The following is a 17,847-nucleotide window of genomic DNA, read 5'->3' as shown; positions in this document are numbered from 1 at the left end:
GGGGTATATGTGCACAGATCGTTGAAGGTAGCAGGACAGGTTGAGAAAGCAGTTAAGAAAGCATACAGGATCCTGGGCTTTATAAATAGACGGTAGCCATGATGTGGAGATGCCGGTGATGGACTGGGGTTGACAATTGTAAACAATTTTACAACACCAAGTTATAGTCCAACAAATTTATTTAAAATTCCACAAGCTTTCGGAGGCTTCCTCCTTCCTCAGGTGAACGGTCCACACCGTTCACCTGAGGAAGGGGTAAGCCTCCGAAAGCTTGAGGAATTTAAAATAAATTTGTTGGACTATAACTTGGTGTTGTAAAATTGTTTACAATTTATAAATAGAGGCGTAGAGTAAAAAAGCAGGGAAGTTGTGATGGAACTTTTATAAAACACTGGTTCGACCACAATTGAAGTATTGTGTCCAGTTCTGGGCACCGCACTTCAGGAAAGATGTGAAGGCTTTAGAGAGGGTGCAGAAAAGATTTACAAGAATGATTCCAGGTTTGAGGGACTTTAGTTACATGGATAGACTGGAGGAACTGGGGTTGTTCTCCTTACAGCAGAGAAGGTTGAGAGGAGATTTGATGGAGGTGTTCAAAATCATGAGGGGTCTAGACAGAGTAGATAGAGAGAAACTGTTCCCATTGGCAGAAGAGTCAAGAACCAGAGGACACAGATTTAAGGTGATTGGCAAAAGAACCAAAGGCAACAGGAGGAAAAACGTTTTTACGCAGCAAGTGGTTATGATCTGGAATGCACTGCCTGAGGGGGTGGTGAAGGCAGTTTCAATTGTGGCTTTCAAATGGGAATTGGATAAGTACTTGAAGGAAAAAAAATTGCAGGGCAACGGGGAAAGGGCAGGGGTGTGGGACTAGCTGGATTGCCCTTGCAGAGAGCCGGTATGGGCTCGACAGGCCAAATGGCCTCTTTCTGTGCTGTAACCATTCTATGATTCTATGATTCTATATAAATGCAAGTTATTTCTTTTTCTTTATTTACTGCTTCTATGATTCCTCTTCCTCCAAGGTATCTAGCAAGATATGAGAACCATACCATAGAATTCACCAAAAGACTCCCCTTTTAGCTAATATCTATTGCTCTGTTCTCTACTAGAATGCTGCTAGCTCCCTCTGATATGTCAGTGCTAGCTTTAAATAGGAGACATTAATACAGTGTGGGAATGAAGTAAATACTCAGTAAATTTGCATGTTTCATATTAATTGATGCTGAACAAGCAGTTAACATCAAAAAAGCATTAACGTTGAGTCTGTATGTTAGAAATATTCCAAAAGCAAGTTTAAGAGCATGTGCAAAAGTTAAGGACTACTCAATTAATGCCAAATCACAGAATTACTGCCCCTTAGATGCACAATTAGCATGTGCATTAGCTCTAATGCACAGAGCAAATTAAACCCCTAGAGTTCACAGCACAGCCACTGTAAACTAATCCCATTCGAGTTGATGGGAACTAGAACACTGGACTGTGTTGTGTGTTCAGTTTAAATGGAATTGGTTCAGAATTGAATGGTATCAAAAAAAACAACCAGAATTGATTTAAGATGTGTGCACAGCTTGAAATTACAATACAATGTTGTACTATCAGCAAGGGTACGACTTGGAAACATAAAAGCAAGGTTTATAGTGCTGCAGTAAGCAAACAGAAGCAGCTACATAGCATGACAAAGCATTTACTGTCTGCTAGCTAACATAAGAACTATATTCCGTTGGACACAAACAACAATTGATAAGAGTAAAAACTCTTCAGCTTTCCTTTAAAAGCAGATGCACAAGCTAATTCTTTAGTCCAGCCAATGGCATATATTTTTCTTGCTCTATTATAGCAAACATAATGAAATTTATATTCCTTGTTTGTAACAGTAAATTACTGAATATTCAATTATGTTCTGACTCCTCATCTCTGTCTAATGTTACTTCTGGTGTGACACAGTAATTAAGACTGTGGGATTTCATTTTTTTTGTAGAAATTGTCTCTTTAAGGTGACTGTAACTCTCCTTATGTGTATGTAAAATGAATGTTTGAAAATAACAATAAAACTGATAATTGAAATTTTATAGATGTAGTTTTATTCCCTTTATTCCATTTTCCTTACAAAATGCATGAATGCAAACTTCAGTACTGCACCACGTCCAAAATGATGTTCCCTGCAGTATCCCGAGGGTTTTAAAGCACAATTCAAAATGAGTAACTGAATGCATATCTCATCTTGCAACTGCTGAAAGCATAATTTATAGAATGTAAGAATCTCAGTAATCCAGATTCCTGCTCCATGTTGTTCCCTGACCAAACCCGGAGTAACATTGACTGCAGATTACTCAAGATGCCCGCAACACAGTTCAATCAGTTCTACTGTTTAGACTCTTAGTTAATGCTTATAATTTGCAAGTCCCATGGTATATTTCCTGATCACCACCACTGCTGCTGAAAATGGGATGGAAACAGTAGTAGGGAGGGGGATGTTTCAGGAAATCCACCAGAGAATCCAAACCTGCCTCTCCAACCATAAATGTACAGCATTTACGGTGGGGGGAGCCCGACTAAGTTCTCGCTACAAACAGGCTGGAGCTCATTACAATATTGAAATGAGGTCTGATGAGATGAAGATAAGCGCATGATTCTCACCTGGAAGGTGCTGCACATTCGTTTCGTCAGTATGAAGAGGCCATTGCAGGGAGGGCTATTCCTTCATTGTCTCTGGGTCAAAATCCTGGAACTCCCTATCTGACAGCATTGTGGGAGCACCTTCACCACACAGACTGCAGTGGAAGAAAGCCCACCACCAACTTCTCAGAGAAACCAGAGTTGGGCGATTAATGCCCGCATCCCGAGAATTAATTAAAATATTATTCATACTCCCAGTCCCAAACAGACAAAATCTCTCCGTCTCCCTTTCCAGCATATACATTGACTTGAACAAGTGGAACAGCCTGCCTATCTCACTGCAGGGGACAGCATCCATCATAAAGATGAATGTGTTCCCCAGGCTCCTTTACCTGCTCCAGATTTTGTCCATTTACATCCTGGGAACTTGATGTGCACATTCCCAGGTTCCTCTGGGCAAGACAATGTCCAAGGTTATTCTGGCGACAGCTTCAACTCCCCAAAGAAGGCGGCAAAGTGGGGGTAATTTTAACTTTTATCGCAAGGCGAGAACCAAGTGACAGCGAATCGGCAGCCCGTTTCACTCTTCATCTGATTCTCTTTTCCATTAAAAGGCATTCTGCTGAAAGAAGTCAGAGAAGAGATAGCAGAGGCCCAGGCCACAATTATTCAATCCTCAAATATGTAAATGTGCCACAGGACTGGAGAGTAACCAATGTTGCACTGTTTACACAGTTTCTCCGAGATTTCCATGAATCTACCGCCAAAGTTACAGCGGACGGTCAAGAGAACCCCTGTGATCATTTAGAACTGCATGGGTTAAACAAAGACAGCCAGCTTCAATTTTTTAAAAGGCATTTCATGCTTGACAAGTATAATAGAGTTTTTTGAAGATTGGATAGATAAAGACAATCCCCTCCTCTAGCCTACCCTCTAAAGTACGCACGGTGACAGTCTCTGAGCTGGTGCCTGTGAGGGTCAGACTGAGTGATAGTGCATCTTCAGGAAGGCTGCCCTCCTCTTCCTCAAGTACCACAGGGACCTCGACATTTTCAGCACCTGAAATGAAGGAGAGGGACAAGGGTTAACATTTTAGTATCAAGGGTAAGCAGAGAGAGATGAGTGGCTGGTGAAAGCAGCTGCAGTTTGTCGTGCAGAGTGTTTTGGGTGAGATGGAAGTAGGAAGGGAAAGAGCGGATAAGGATGTGATGAAAACCCACGCGATGTCTCCTCCAGTGTCGCCCCTCGCCACGGCCGTGACTCTTCCCTTACCTGTACGTTTTCTTCCACAGGGGACAGGGTGTGCAGGCGGACTCGGCCTCCTCCAGTTGTGGATTTCTGTCGCGTCATTCTCCTCCAAGAAAGAAGAGAGTGTGTTAGTGATAGCCTTGTGTGGTGTTTTGAGAATCTTACTGTCATGGTAGAATAGCTCGTATGTTGTGTGGAAGATGGGAGGTGTGGGGAAGTGTGGGTTGTAATAGTGGCGAGAGTAGGAGATAAGAAGAGTGTGAATAGAAGGAGGTGGAGTGAAGTGTGGTGCAGTGATTGTAGGAGAGTGAAGGGAAGCAGGGGAGGGGAGTGCTGTGAGTAAGGAGGCTGCAGGTGGAGAAGGTGTGAGGAGAGTGTAGTTGAGCTGAGAGTTAGGATTTTAACCTTGATAGCCCTGGCAAGGTCATAGAATCACAGAAAGCTTACAGCACGGAAGGAGGCCATTCAGCCCATCGAGTCCGCGCTGGCTCTATGCAAGAGCAAACCAGCTAGTCTCACTACCCCGCCCTATCCCCATAGTCCTGCGAATTTTTTCCTTTCAAGTACTTATCCAGTTCCCATTTGAAAGCCACGATTGAATCTGCCTCCACCACACCCTCGGGTCATTAAACTTCTTTCGGCATTGCAGCCAGGCCGGGGGAGCTAAGCTCCTCGCATTCACCTCTTCAGCCATCTCTTCCCACTGACTTTCAAAGTGTTGTCTTGGGGGCTTCCTGCCTCCTAGGGGATCAGAATCAGCCTCCTCCTGCACAAGGGCCTCTAAAGCTGCATAAGAGAGTCTGGATGCCTTATCTGCAGCTTCAGCAGCCATTTTTGCCCTTAGAAACCATTCCCCACTGCCTGCAGCCACAGTGCACCACCCCTTTAAGAGTTGCAGGATGCCTTTAAGTGGTGCCCGATTTTCCATCCCCCCCCAAACAGGCAAGCAGCCAATAAGCAGCACAGGCAGCGTGGGCTGTATGCCTGTCTCATGATAATGACTTCCCAGCACGTTTAGGGTGCAATCAAATTTCTAAGTCTATGCTTGAAAACCTTTGAAGATCTAAGTGTGCCAAGAGCGTCAGTTGTAAATTACAGTTTAAATATGAGCCCTGCTATTAAAAGAGCTGTATGGTTGTGTGAGCACTTAGCATGAAACAGGTTGACAGGCATCTCTTTTCAGCATGCACAGCTATGCCATCTATAAGTATTGTAAACAATTTTACAACACCAAGTTATAGTCCAGCAATTTTATTTTAAATTCACAAGCTTTCGGAGGCTACCTCCTTCCTCAGGTGAACGATGTGGAAATGAAGTCCTCGAAATGAAGTCGCATTTATAATTCACAGAACAATGCTGGTGATAACAGACAGTTTTTTCAACTGCCCGTTGCCAAGGCAATCAGTGTGCAGACAGACAGTTGTTACCTGCCAGGTCTCAGAATATACAAATCACCAAAAAAAACAACAAACAAAAAAAAACAGAGATAGAGAGGTAGAAACATAGAAAAGACAGCAACTGACCCGTTATATTAAAAACAGATAACATTTGTTCGCTGGTGGGGTAACGTGTAGCGTGACATGAACCCAAGATCCCGGTTGAGGCCGTCCTCATGGGTGCGGAACTTGGCTATCAGTATGGTATATACTGATAGCCAAGTTCATCTATAAGTATGGTACTGATTCAGTAGTCTTATCTTGGCAGTTTCCTTGATGGGAGCCATCTTCTTCCACATAGGTTCCCAGATCCTGTGGGTAGTGTGCACAACATCGACCTTGGCCATCATCTCCTGTCAGGCATGCTGTACTGCAATCCTCTGGGAAAGATGCCCTGAAGTGCTAAACAAGGGAATCCTCCTCTCAGACATCTCATGCAGCAGCATCTCCACTTCGCCAGCCCTCAAACAGACTTGGGGGGGAGCTGCACCGCTCCATCACCCACCCACAGTCTCTGTTTCCTGCCTCCACATTTATTTTACCAGCCATCGTTTTTGCCTCATACAGCTTTTGTAAAGGCTGCAACCATTTTTCTCCATACAACCACTTATCTTTAAGGGCTACTGACCAGCAACTTCCTGTACGCCCCCTCCCCTACCTTTGACAAGCTCCCAGTGCCAGACCCAATATGGGCCAGAGCCCATCGCGAATAATTAATCACGGCTGATGCTGGAGAATCTGGGGAGTTCGGTCCAGCAGGAAATCGGTGAGTGTTAGACTCACTGTGCTCTGGTCCCAGTGCTAAATTACCGGGATGAAATATATCCCCTTGTATTTTTTAGGTCTCCTATTTGTTACATCTCTCATCATTTATGGAACAAAGCTATGAGTTCCTTTCCCCACCTCCTAATTTGGCTATTGTCATAGAATTACATATAAGACAGATATCAAAAATATGTAACTTTGCTCATGTACTTTTAAAAAATAAAGATCATACTGTGTGTCCCTAGTTAAGGTTTAAAACCTTTGGTTCACATTAGATGTTTGATCTTAATGTTCAAAGAGTTGAACTCCAATAAGTATTTGATGCTTATCTCTAGTGACGCTTAGCTGACCAATGCAGCCTTGTCAGCAGATCTGAGTGTATTCTGATTGGTGGTAGGTCTTAAAATAGCCATTGTGCAGAAAATCACAAGGTGAAAGAGGTATTTGAACAAATCAGTTCTACTTTTTTTTTCTATGCGTTCTTAGGATTCCTATTGATAATTGAGATATTTACATATATTAATACTGAGATCAAAAGCCAATGCTTTTTAAGGATGTCAAGATTTCGCAGGTTTGGAGCCATCTTCAATCGTAACTTGGCAGGGAGTTGTCATCAACAAAAGCTTGTGCTGGAGAGAGACAGAACAGAATGTTTTTACTGTAATCTATCAGGAGTGTTTGTTCAGCAAAATTGACTATCTTATTCACAGGAAGATTCAAAAAGAGGGACAACGTTGAGGAGATTTATGATTAATTAATGTCGTATTCTAGTATTATTGATTATACTATTCTATTTTAGATGCTGCTTTGTGTTCTGCAAATGTAAATAATACATTGATTAAGTCTGTAAAAGTGTCTGGTATTCTGCCACTTGAATTCATTAAAAATACAGTTATGAGTCTATGCAAATTGCAGTATACAGATTACTGCAATTAGGGTAATTATTATATAACGTTACAGCTTCTGGTTTGTGGAAAAATAGCTATACTCATGGGAAAGGCAGTTGAAAGAGAAAATTATTTTTTAAATGGGACAGATTCTAACAAAAGGTAATTCACAGGCATACAATAAACTAATCAGTGATTGAATGTGAATGTATTGGGAATCACCCAAACCTCTATCTTTGTCAATGTGACTAAAAAAGAGGGGACCCAGAAAAGGCCAGATGAATCTTCTTCATGAGAGCATCGGGCCTGAGCCATTTACATTTGACGAACTGCAGACTGGCTCGAGAGATTCATTTGATGGGCTTCACGTTCCTCAGTGGAACCCTGTGGTCTGCTTTCATACAAATCACTGGTTGTGCTGCAGTAGTGGCCAGCACCTGGGGGCAATGACAGGTGAGGCTTTCTCCTAGGGTGACCTCACATCTGTCCAACCCAGCCTGCTCCTTTCAAATGATCGAAAAGAGAGCAACACAAATCAATGAGAAAGGGGGAAAGAGGCGGAGAGACAGTTAAAGGAACACTGATATCATTATTTTTTGCCTATAATCAACTAAATTCTAATGCATAAAAATAATACTGCGGATTCTGGAAATCTGAAATATAAACAGAAAATGCTGGAAACACTCAGCAGGTCAGGCAGCATCTGTGGAGAAGAAAACAGAGTTAATGGCCCCAAATTTAACTGCCCCCACCTGACAGAAACCGGGCCGGAGGGAGGGGGGGGGTGCAATTAAAAATAATGGGAGACACTTACCCCCCACTCTGATCCTGCTCCTTCCCTCCATGTCCTGATATTAACCTGCTCTTTTGAGCAGGTGAGTGGGACACCCACAGGAAGGAAGCAGAGTCCTGATTTAAATATGTAAATCAGGTCCGATATGTCATCAGGACCCGATCTGTAATTTCAACCTGAGGCCTGGGGGGGGGGGGGGAGGGGGAGGGGGGGGGGGGGAGGGGGAGGGGGAGGGGGAGGGGGGGCAGTGTCAGCTCCCCCATCAGGCAAATCCTGCCGGGAGCCGGATCCTGGCCCAGAAGAGGCTCAGAAGGTAAGTTTTAAATTAATTTTCCAGGTTTTCTTGTGGGTCAAGAGGCATAGGAGTGCTGCTCTGGGCCTCACAAGGAATCATTGGGCATTCCTTGCACCGGGGGTACCCAACCCCCCCCACCCCGATCGCGGCCAGAACCTCCCCCACCCGCCCCCGGCCCCTTATTGTGGCCAGACTCCCCCTCATCCCGAGCGCAGGCCCGATCTCTCGACCTCCACCAACCCTCCCCACCGCCCCGAACGCGGCCCCGATTTCTGAAACGCTCCCCACTCCCTCCCAATTGTGGCACCGAGCTTTCCCCCGACTAACTGCCAGGGACCGTCCCCACGGTTCCTCAGCTGCGGCCTCCTGCCGCTTGCTTGCAGTCCTGCCCACCGGCCGGGCTGTCAATTTGGCCGGCTGTCAGACGGGAGGCTGCAGCAGGTTATTTAAATGAGGCCCTGCCATTAACATCGGCTAATATCAGGGCCAACGTTTCAAGCTGATGACATTTCATCAGAGTTCTGTTGAAAGAGCAACAACCTGAAATGTTAACTCTGTTTTTCTCCCCACAGAGCTTGAGCACGGAGCTGGGCGAGGACGGAGCTGGGCGAGGACGGAGCTGGGCGAGGACGGAGCTGGGCGAAGACGGAGCTGGGCGAGGACGGAGCTGGGCGAGGACGGAGCTGGGCGAGGACGGAGCTGGGCGAAGACAGAGCTGGGCGAGCACGGAGCTGGGCGAGCACGGAGCTGGGCGAGGACGGAGCTGGGCGAAGACGGAGCTGGGCGAGAACGGAGCTGGGCGAAGACGGAGCTGGGCGAGGACGGAGCTGGGCGAAGACGGAGCTGGGCGAGGACGGAGCTGGGCGAAGACGGAGCTGGGCGAGGATGGAGCTGGGCAAAGACAGAGCTGGGCGAGGACGGAGCTGGGCGAGGACGGAGCTGGGCGAGCACGGAGCTGGGCGAAGACGGAGCTGGGCGAGGACGGAGCTGGGCGAGGACGGAGCTGGGCGAAGACGGAGCTGGGCGAGCACGGAGCTGGGCGAGGACGGAGCTGGGCGAGGACGGAGCTGGGCGAAGACGGAGCTGGGCGAGGACGGAGCTGGGAAAACACGGAGCTGGGCGAAGACGGAGCTGGGCGAGGACGGAGCTGGGCGAAGACGGAGCTGGGCGAGGACGGAGCTGGGCGAGGACGGAGCTGGGCGAAGACAGAGCTGGGCGAGCACGGAGCTGGGCGAAGACGGAGCTGGGAAAACACGGAGCTGGGCGAAGACGGAGCTGGGCGAGGACGGAGCTGGGCGAAGACGGAGCTGGGCGAGGACGGAGCTGGGCGAAGACGGAGCTGGGCGAGGACGGAGCTGGGCGAGGACGGAGCTGGACGAGGACAGAGCTGGGTGAGCACAAAGCTGGGCGAGCACGGAGCTGGGCGAAGACAGAGCTGGGCGAAGACAGAGCTGGGCGAGAATGGAGCTGGGCGAAGACGGAGCTGGGCGAGGACGGAGCTGGGCGAGGACGGAGCTCGGCAAGCACGAAGCTGGGCGAGCACGGAGCTGGGCGAGCACGGAGCTGGGCGAGGACGGAGCTGGGTGAATCAGAGTGAGTTGCTCAACAGAGTGAAGACAGAAATTTGGTGAGACGAGGGAAGGAGTTTCTAAGTAATTTAAATCGAGGGCAACAGTAAGAGGGGAGAGCGGAGCACTCTAAGTAAATAGAATTTAATTACAGATAAATATTAAATAAATAATAAATAGGAATTAAGGGGGTACTAAACTAAAACATCTAAGTAATCTTAGAGATATGTATACATGTAAAACATAAGTAGATAGACTTTAAGTAAAATGATGGGACAGCTGAGACCTGTTGACTGCAATTCCTGTGCCATGTGGAAACTCCAGGATGCTTCATGTGTCCTGGATAACCGCGTGTGCATGAAGTGCCTCCAGTAGCTTGATCGCGAGCTCAGGGTTTCTGAGCTTAAGGAGCGGCTGGAATCACTGCAGGGCTTTAGGTAGGCTGAAAATGTCCTGGATCGCATAATTCCAAGAGGTGGTCACCCCGCAGCTACAGAGAGTTCAGGAGGACAGTAAGTGGGTGGCCATCCGGCAGGGTAGGAAGAGGCAGGAAGCGCAGGAATCCCCCGGGAGTGTGGCACACTCAAACCGGTTTTCAGTGCTAAATACCGGTGAGGGTGATGACACCTTAGGGGAGTGCAATCCAGATCATATCCACAGCACCATGGGGCAAAGGGCTGCACAGCGGGGCACAGCAAAGTATAAAAATGCAGCTATTCAACCAAGACAGCCACATCACCCAAACATCTTGCAGGGCACTCACTGACACACGTCCCTCTTTCTTGCAGGAGAAGGTGTGCATTACAGTAGACAGCAAGAAAGAACTGGAGGAGGACAAGCATGCCAACTCGTCTTAAATCCCATTGAGTAGACAGTGCTGTCCATCATTAGAAGGGCCATCGTTGCAGCCATGGCCACTGGCAGTGCTGGAGGGATTGATGATGACAGTCTCTGCATACCTAATCCTCCTTCTCTCATCCCACAATCTTTTCTGACTTACGTGCTGCAGATGGTGTAAGCACACACTCTTTACTTTCTCCTCTCCCCTCACCACAACTCAACCCATGTCTCTTTTGTCATTTTAGATACTGAAGAACTGGAACTTTCCCAGTCAGAAGAGACAGAGGACGATGACAGTGATGATGAAGACACACCATCACTCGATCTTACACTCGCAGCTACCAGCTCAGATATTGACACTGCGCCTAGTTTAGAGGCTAGGATAGAGGAGGGATCTGCACGTGGTGAGACACCGGGCACAGGTGCCAGGGTGGGGGGAACGGATACCGTAGGTGCCAGCTCACGGAGAGCGAGGTCACACACTAATTCTGCTGCAGAGGAGTCAGATGATGACTACGATGGGCCGGGCTACAGAAGAAGGCTGATGGGTGTACACCACCAAATGCTTGGTGCAATGGAAAGCCTGCCAGAAAGCCTGTGCACAATAACAAGGAGCATGGAGGAGTCCAACTCCAACTTGGCACAGGGCTTTGCGCAGAGCTTGGAGCCTATCCTTTCCCACGTGGAACGAGTGGTCACCTCCTTTAGCACACCTGTGGAACCCACCATGATGCAGCGTCTGATGGCTGATGTCACAGCTTCCATTGCAGCACAAATATCTGCCAAGCAAGGTCTGACTGCTGCATTTGGAGCTCAGACTGATGCCTTGGAAGCGCAGACTGCTGCTATCGTGGCTCTGGGTACTACTGTTGAAAGGGGCAGTCCAGCAATTTATTCTCCAATAGGTCACCAGGGAGAGTGGCAGTGGCTCCATGGAACACGAACCTGCTGTCTTCTCTCAGGATGACAGCATTCCTGCTCCAACCACTGCCACTTTTTTTTTTATTCGTTCATAGGATGTGGGCGTCGCTGGGGAGGCCGGCAATTAGTGCCCATCCCTAATTGCCTTTGAGAAGGTGGTGGTGACCTGCCATCTTGAACCGCTGCAGTCCGTGTGGTGACGGTTCTCTCACTGCTGTTAGGAAGGGAGTTCCAGGATTTTGACCCAGCGACGATGAAGGAACGGCGATATATTTCCAAGTCGGGATGGTGTGTGACTTGGAGGGGAACGTGCAGGTGGTGTTGTTCCCATGTGCCTGCTGCCCTTGTCCTTCTAGGTGGTAGAGGTCGCGGGTTTGGGAGGTGCTGTAGAAGAGTTGCTGCAGTGCATCCTGTGCATGGTACACACTGCAGCCACTGTGCGCCGGTGGTGAAGGGAGTGAATGTTTAGGGTGGTGGATGGGGTGCCAATCAAGCGGGCTGCTTTGTCCTGGATGGTGTCGAGCTTCTTGAGTGTTGTTGGAGCTGCACTCATCCAGGCAAGTGGAGAGTATACCATCACACTCCTGACTTGTGCCTTGTAGGTGGTAGAAAGGCTTTGGGGAGTCAGGAGGTGAGTCACTCGCCACAGAATACCCAGCCTCTGATCTGCTCTTGTAGCTACAGTATTAATGTGGCTGGTCCAGTTAAGTTTCTGGTCAATGGTGACCCCCAGGATGTTGATGGTGGGGGATTCGGCGATGGTAATGCCGTTGAATGTCAAGGTGAGGTGGCTAGACTCTCTTGTTGGAGATGGTCATTGCCTGGCACTTGTCTGGCGCAAATGTTACTTGTCACTTATGAGCCCAAGCCTGGATGTTGTCCAGGTCTTGCTGCATGCGGGCACGGACTGCTTCATTATCTGAGGGGTTGTGAATGGAACTGATCACTGTGCAATCATCAGCGAACATCCCCATTTCTGACCTTATGATGGAGGGAAGGTCATTGATGAAGCAGCTGAAGATGGTTGGGCCTAGGACACTGCCCTGAGGAACACCTGCAGCAATGCCCTGGGGCTGAGATGATTGGCCTCCAACAGCCACTACCATCTGCCTTTGTGCTAGGTATGACTCCAGCCACTCTGCCAATGTCCTTGCTGTTGTCTGTCAGCCAGCCAGGCCAGACTGCTGCAGCCCATGCTGAGATGGTGCAGTCTGATGCTGGGCCCTCCTCGGCCCAGAGCTGCTCGAGGTCATCCTCCAAGGCCATCTGCACGCTCCTCCATTGAAGGTCAGCAGCCTTCTATCACCCATGCTCCAGCCATTGGGGATGCACCTCGTAGGAGCACTAGGCTAGGTAAAGGCACACAACCAACAGGCACTAAGGGAATGCACAAGGGTGAATAAGTCTCATTTTTTCATCATTTCATGTGTTAATTTATAAATGTTGATTTGACTTTGCATTTGGTGTTGGTTTTTATTTCTGAGATGAGGCGAGGGAGGAAGCAACGTTTAATCATAAAGAGGACGATTTGATGATCACGTCGGAGAGGAAAGGTGAGGAGCGTGGGACTGTTGGTGAATGGGGAGATGTCATTGAGGTTACTGGTATCGCTCATTAATAAACCGATCACACAGAGCCCTGGCAGACAGGGCCTGTCTACCTTGTAGCCTCCCTCTTCCTCCACTTCCTGCTGCAATTCCTCCTCCTCCTCCTCCTCCTCCTCCTCTTCTGCCTCTTCCTCTGCCTCTTGCTCAGGTTCTCGCCTGATAGACAGTGCGCAAGGGCTGTTCGCTCATAATGACCAGGTTGTGCAGCATGCAGCTTACAACCACAAATCTTAACACCCACTCAGCTGAGTACTGCAGGGCTCCTCCAGAGCGGTCCAGGCAGCAGAAGCGTTGTATGAGGACGTCTATGGTGTGCTCGATGATGTTCCGTTTGGCAGCATGGCTCTCGTTGTAGGCCTGCTGTGCACGTGTGCATGGGTTCCAGACCGGAGTCATGAGCCATTTCATGAGGGGATAACCCTTGTTGCCCAGTAGCCAGCCTTTGACTTGCCGTGCTGGTTGAAATATAGGTGGTGTGGAGAACTGCTGCAGGATGAAGGAATCATGACTGCTGCCAGGATAGCGGGCATTGACCTGCATGATGCGTTGTGTGTGGTCACACACCAACTGCACATTGAGGGAGTGGAATCCCCTTCTGTTCATGAATATGGCCGAGTTTTGATGTGGAGTATGCATGGTCATATGCATGCAGTCAATGGCACCCTGCACCATGGGGAAGCCTGCAATTCGAGCAAACCCTCTCTCCTGCTGCTTGTCTCTGGCAAGAGGGAGTGAGATGAATCTGTTTCTCAGTGCGTACAGAGACTCAGTGACCTCCCTTCTACAGCAGCGCACTGCAATCTGCGAGATGTTGCTTATATCTCCAGTAGCAGCCTAAATGGAGCCAGAGCCGTAAAAATTAAGCACCACGGTTACCTTGACAACCACAGGTTATGCTGTCCTTGCCCTGCTCTGAGGCTGTAGTTGTGGCTGCAGCAGTTGACAAATTTCAGTCATGACCTCTTTAGTGAACCACAGCTGTCTGATGCACTGGTGGTCACTGAAGTTGAGGTAAGAGAATTGGTCCCTGAAGACCCTCCTTGGATATGGCCTCCTGCTGAGTGCCATGCTCCTCCTCCTCCTCCTCCCTCTTCTAGCAGCTTGTCCTGCTCTGTGTGGCCTCTCTACATGCTCCCAGTCATGTTGGATTCCCAGAAGAAACCTTAGCAGGCCATCCATGTCTGGAAGCAACTTTTTTCAGCACACTATTTTAAATGCCACTAACAGTACTGCAAGACCAGCCAGACCACTCTCTATAGAATATTGCAACTTTAGCCAAGTATAGGAAACTTCCAAAACCACGTACAATTGCACCAGCAGCCAGAATACATAATCCAGCAACTAACCTGTAACTCCTGCATGATCTCTTTAAATAGCGCTGGTGGGGGTTCCTTCAACCATTTCAGCCCTGTTCAGCTGTGTGAGGTTAAACTAGTGCGTTAGCTGGAGCAGGGAGTTCCAAAATATCGTCAGCTGCTTCAAATCAGCATTGCACACTGATTCACGTCATTATCTCCCTACACTACATACTGCCAGCATTCATTACGTGCGCGCGCGCAAACGCCTTGACCAAGATGGTTTCCTGTGCACTTCACGTCGGAAGTGTGTACATGCATCTTGGACGCCATTTTCGGGGCTTAGGCGCTACACGGTCCAATTTCGCCCCCAGTGGATACGAAATTGGAAAAGGGAGAGAAAGCAGAGAGTAGTGGTGAACGGTTGTTTTTCAGACTGGAGGGAAGTTTACGGTGGTATTCCCCAGCGGTAAGTATTAGGACCACTGCTTTTTTTGATATATATTAATGACCTGGACTTGGGTCTGGAGGGTATAATTTCAAAGTTTGCAGATGGCACAAAACTTGGAAATGTAATAAACAGTGAGGAGGATAATAACAGACTTAAGGAGGACATAGACAGGCTGGTGAAATGGGCAGATACATGGCAGATGAAATTAAACGCGGAGAAATGTGAAATGATTCATTTTGGTAGGAAGAATGAGGAGAGGGATTATTAACTAAATGGTACAAATTGAAAGAGGCGCAGGAACAGAGAGACCTGGGGGTGCACGTACACAAATCCATGAAGCCCTGCATCACAGTTGGCTGCAGTCAGTCGCCAAACCTGTCGAAGTTGGAAAGAGACAGGCCTCTCCAACCTGGCACCCAGGCCACTATGGCAACAGTCTAAGGATTCATAGAGAAATTATAGACTGCCTTTAGGGCCGATGTCATTTGTACCTACACTGGAGATGTTCCTGGTGAACTGTTGAACTGTTCCCTAATGTGCTATACATACTGCTATTTGAACATCACCCAAGCTGTCTGATACAATCCCCAATGCTTGCACCAATTTTTGACACTCTGCCAACATCGTCCTTCAAATGCAGGACCCACAAATTGCTCTTCAACTGAGAGTCAACACCTCCTGACCATCCAATTAGCAACTTCTTCCTGCTTATGTGTGAGTGATGGTGCATGCTGTGAAGTGATGATATCACTGGATACTTAGGAGCCTGCTTTTTCTTCTTGCTGTAGCCCATCAAAAAGAGGAAAGAGAGAGAGAGGTTAGAATAGTTTCCTTAGGAGCAGAGCTCACATGTCACTTTCAGTAGAAGAAGTGACACGAGGATTGTATGATATGGTTCACTGAAAATTAATGCAGGGTACAATTGGAAGAGAAGTACAATTCCATAATGAACCTTCAGTTGGCACATACCCTGCTACCTCCCATCTCCAACACCCCCTTTCCAGGATCTATAAGGTTTCCTCTTCATAGGGGATGAGGAATCTCAGGTTTGGGGAACAATGCCACCTGTCACCCATCTCGCCCAGCCATTATACAATTTTGTTCCTGTGACATGCAGCAAAACTCAGGTGGCAGTGTGCAGCTCATACTGAGTGTGAAGATAGATGCATGCATCAAGTAATTACATCCCGTTTGAGGCTTTTGTGGGTGAATGCATGCAAGGATGTGAGTGAGTGAGGGTGCAAAGAGCACCGTACAACCTCACAGGCAGTCAGGTAAACAATTCAAGCACTCTATCAAAGTGTGAGAAGGAGCTCATGGTAAGTAGCAGACAAGCTATGTACAATGCATTCTTGAAAAGTGTGACTAACTCCTCTTACCTTGCTGACCTAAACTTTTTTTGGCATTAAATTGTCATGTGGTTGATGGTTGAATTGGCACTCACTGCCCTGGCTACCTCTTTTCACTGACCCTGTGTATCTGTCCTTGGAACTCTCCATTCGTCCATTCCAAAGAGGGCGTCCCTCTTCAGCCAAACGTCCTGTAGCAGCACTTCAACATTTGAATCAGCAAAGCACGAGGCTGTGTGCCCTTCGTTAAACGTCTGCGACATTTGGACGAGTTTCTAATACTTGCAGCTCACTCATATTATTAAAATGAGGTTGGCCTCAGAAATTACAGTGGGGTAAGGTCTCATCATATGAGGCGGGCACAATTCACACTCCACTCCACTCCCAGTCGGGCCCTTGCCTGATCGGAAAATCTGGGCATGAATGAGACTAGGATGAGGGTTGGCTGTGCGGCTTCTCCGTGGCTACAGGCACTATCTAGGCTCACAAGTAAAGAAGGTCCACTTGAACAAGGTACCAGAAGGCTGTTACTGCTGCCCGTGGAACCATGAATCACTGCCTTCAGAAGAGGTGGAGAGTGAAAAATAATTCTCTCGAGCTCACAAAATGTCCACAACTCCACAAATGAAGAAGAATCAGTTAGAAAACCATCACTATTTCAACATTACAACAAAATCAGGAACTGCAGAAGCCTCTCTGAACGTATGAGCGGGTCTCACACTGCCAGTTGCAACCCGAAGGTAAACCGGCTGACATTCACTCAGGTCAACAAGTTTACTTTAGGCTTGGGCCGTCTGTGTATGACCCACAAATCGGGAGCTAGTGCCACTAACAGGGATATCGTACAATATAAATGTAGTTTATAAAACTACTGAAATCAATGAAAGGAATAATAGCACTCCGGCGTGTGATTAATTTATCAGTTGTCAAATGCGTTCATGGAGAGTGAAAGCAGTTAACTGCTGCTAAATTGACATTCTGACCTGACAATAGAGAGAATATTTAAATGACATTGTGAAATATGAAAAATGATGTGCGAATAATTGCATTTTTCCTCCTCATACTCTGAAGATTATGAAGCATTGTTATTGGAACAGACCAAGGTGACAGAGTTAGACTAATGTGATAAGGCTCTCTTTACAGTTTTGCATTCATAAACACACAGTATTGAATTAGCTGTGTGATGAAAATAAAGGCAATCCCTTAGATTTAGCAAAGCAAAGCAAAAAGCAAATTTTGCCCTAGAATTCTGCGATTCTTCATGGCATTTCATAACCCATTTGATAAAAAGAAAACGTATTAACATCCACTACAATGGGTACAGTTATATTGCATCATTCACAAATCAACTAGTAGTGGTAATAAATGGCATCAAAGCATGTATTAACTAAATATTGCTAGGTACCCTGCTTCCATCAGGTTTTTCTCTATGTAACTAAATCACATTGAAGAAATACAACTGTGTACATAGCAGGGGTCTTCACTTTCATCTTCTAATATCGTGAAAACTAAGAGAACAGACAAGTCGTCCATAACGATTAAGACGTTAGCCATGATTTTAACCCTGCCCGCCTGACGGGAACAGGGCGGGCGGGGGAGTTAAAGTAGGGGCAGCGACCTTCCTTCCATTCCCCACGCGCTCCCCCCAGCCACCAATTTAAGTGCCAGGTTTTCGGCAGTGTCGGGGATGAACACTATTACAGGCGTGGGCCTCGTTAATGTGTGAAAGTCGGAGTCCTGTGACGCAAATAGGACTCCAGGGCGATTTTAACT

The sequence above is a fragment of the Heptranchias perlo genome, chromosome 2 (genome assembly GCF_035084215.1).
Source record: "Heptranchias perlo isolate sHepPer1 chromosome 2, sHepPer1.hap1, whole genome shotgun sequence".
NCBI classification, from domain to species: Eukaryota; Metazoa; Chordata; class Chondrichthyes; order Hexanchiformes; family Hexanchidae; genus Heptranchias; species Heptranchias perlo.
The sequence above is the reverse complement of the archived record's forward strand: the minus strand, read 5'-3'. Positions refer to the sequence as shown.